Here is a 3,247-nt window from a genome sequence, read left to right on the forward strand (position 1 = left end):
TATTTTAGCTTCTTATAACTGCAAGGAAACCATCCCGTGTCTTTATGACTAAAGATGGAATGCAACATGGAGATCAAGGAACTGCCCTTGGGAAGCAGTACTGTCCACCTTCCACATCTGACTCCGTCTGAAACTTGTGCTCACGTGATTTGCATAGAACACCTAAACTGCTGATCAGTCAAACTGAGCACCACAGGCCAACTTGCAGAAGCAAACAGCTTCTCTGAAGGGCACATCTGAGCTCGTGTTTGTGTGTGTTATCTGCGGTTCAAGCCGGGGGCAGGGGGAGAGAGAAAGGAAGACTTCCGTAAGGAAATACAAAAAGATACTTCATCTTTAATAGGTCATTGCACAAGATTTTAACAAAAGTTCACTGACTAATTTCACAGCTCACGAGGGAAGTTTTCTTTTTCTCATATGATGCATGGACATGCCAAGCCCCAGTAAGTCAGAGTGGCATTCACAAAACCAGCGACATTGACCCTGGAGCGGAATCCCAGCTCTCCTGAAGTCACCAGGAGCTTTGCTGCTAACTTCAAAAAGCAGTGATTTAAGAACAACTTTGCCTCAACATTGCAAGTTCATCATAAACTATTTACTTTCAGGAAAGCATCTGTATTAAAATAGCAAGTGAAGATACATTTATCATGAGTAAAGATACTTCTCTATAACACAAACACCACTTCCTATTGCATTTGACATGGAAAGGCTTTGTTTCATCCTATGTGTTCCCTGTGTGCATTTCTAAACTTAGGAAACTGACCAGACCATTGAATTTCAGCTTTGCTTGTGTTGATTTCAATGTTTCACTAGGAACGCTTGTTTTGAGTTGTGCAACACGCGTTTGAAGGTGTCCAGCCTCACTCCAGCACTGCGGGGCTGTTACACACTAACCAGCAGCGTTACAGAATTTGCCAGCAAGGGCTGAGGTCCTGCTTGGATTGTCCCTGGAGGCAGAACCGGAGATGTCCGGCAGTTTGTACCTTTACTGGTGGGGCGTCAATTTGAGATACGGTGGCAGTGCTGGCTGGACACTTTCTGCCACGCCAGCTGCTTCTAGGGGGTGGATTGGGGGTGGAGCAACATGTGGGCCAAGAGCAAAGGTTAATGTGTGTTCTTCCCCCTGCAAAATTAGTGGTTCCAAACCCATTGAACTTTGATTTTTAATAGCCTGGATAGCATTTCAGCCTTGATTTCTAATGAACCATGAAACACACTTGATTTAAGATATCTGGGAAGTCTGAATATAAATATTAGAATTTAAAATAATTTGAATATTTCAGATAATCTGATTAAAACTTAATATAAAACCAGATCTGCCTTTAGTTTTGTGGTAAATTCAACCTTGACATGTCTTACCACAGCTTGTAATATTTTCTTCTGAACTGCTTTTTATCAAACCTGGAGAAAAAGCAACTGTTTGTTAATTACCAAAATGCCAAATTCAGAGAACACTCAGATTTCTAGATACACAACTGATGACCACTTTAAAAGGAAAGTGCCAAAACACAGAGGGTCCAAAATTTGACATTCCAAAAGTTAAAAATCTTTAAAAAATGGGGGGAAAAAAATCAGTCTGAGGGAAATGCAGACTGCAATGTCCTGAAACAGCTACTGCAGCTGCAAATAAACAAGAGTGGACTTCTTGGAATTTGAATTTCTAACACAGAGTCCTCTATTGGCTCATTTTGTGGGCAGAATTTTGGAGGGAGGACAAGCAGGGCCAGAAACACTCCACATGGCCTTCACAAGCTGAACAGTAAACAAGTAAAAGCTTTTAGTACAATCAGTACAATAACTGGAAATACGAAACAAATGAGTTTTCTACACCACCTCAAGAGTGTTGCTTCAGCACAAAAAATATCTCATCTCTGTTACTTTATTAACTAAGTATTGACCAAAATTTTCAAGGAGCAATTATTTTTAAATTAGCACAGAGCAAGTGCTAAAATAGTGCACTTGAAATAGAATAAAGACTGGAGCAAATTAATTATGAAACTAAACACTATGGCAAGCAGAAGTTTGTTAAAAAGAAGAAATACTAAGGAGAGGAAAAAAGGCTTAAGACAAAATTGTATGGGATGAAATGAAATCAAACACAGCAAAAGCAACCTCCTTGCTCTTCATCAACTGAGGAAAGATACCAAAACAACAGAACAAAACCTACGTCTCAAAACATCTAATTTAGGCACCTAAAATTAGGAAGCTGTTTTTTTATATTCTCAGTCAGTGGAGAAAATAAAAAGAAGGTTCTAAAAAACAATTCACAAATAAGGCTGATTTACAGCCCAGGCTCTTACTCAGGGAGGTAACATTAGGTCATAGGAATATTCCTGACTGAAAGATCCCTTATTCCACTCTCTGAGCACAAACAAGGAGTCTCTTCTGGACACCCAGGACGGGTTAAAAGGGCCTTCTCCTCCTCCACGGGCAGCAAGAGGGAGAGAGAATTTACCTCTCTCCCCTGAATCCTGCTGCTGTTGTATTTTGTGGCAGATCTCCAGTCATTTGCTATGAAAGCTGAACTGAACCCGAGAGATAAAAACATTTTCATCATCTGGAAACAATGAGGAAACTGTGAGAGAGGACCGATTTGTTCCTGCGGGAGGGAAGGAGCAGGAGCGAATGCTGTCCTGGCAGAGTGACAGGGTGAGGGATGAGGCTGCTGGCGCTCGCCCAGCCCCGCTCCCTGCCCGATCCCTGCTCCTCGCTCGCTATTCCAGCAGCCCCGCAACAGGTGACCGTGACCCTCCCGCAGACCCCACCGCGCTGCATTCCTAATGCTGTGCGAGGCTGGGCGATGAGCGCAAGCGGCTTTTCCCCCCACGGACAGATGAGAATCAGCGCGGGCAATGTTAAAGACTGTTCACACCGCAGAGCAGAGAAGCGCACCCAGACAAAGGCAGCGGTCCCTGCGCGGGCGGGCGGTGACACCGCGGGGGCCGAGCGGCAGCGCCGCGCCCCCCGCATGGCGGGGATGCGGGATGACCTGGCTTTGCCTCTCGCTCAGGGAAACCCACCGGACTTGCCCCCGCCCCGGCTCCCGCTGCATCTCCAGCGGCGGGAGCGGGCCCCGCCCGCGGGCGGCGGGGACAATGCGGGCCGGGCCGGGGAGGCCGCTGGGTGCGGTAGTTCCCTGCCCATCACCTGATGCCTGGGCAAGCGCAGCCGAGGCAGCCGGGACTACAAACCCCGCCAGGCAGCGCGCCCGGCAGCACGGCTGGTGCAATCACACCTTAGCACGCCC

This window comes from Myiozetetes cayanensis, unplaced genomic scaffold (genome assembly GCF_022539395.1).
Source record: "Myiozetetes cayanensis isolate MyiCay16 unplaced genomic scaffold, myiCay2020 scf16, whole genome shotgun sequence".
Classification (NCBI taxonomy): domain Eukaryota; kingdom Metazoa; phylum Chordata; class Aves; order Passeriformes; family Tyrannidae; genus Myiozetetes; species Myiozetetes cayanensis.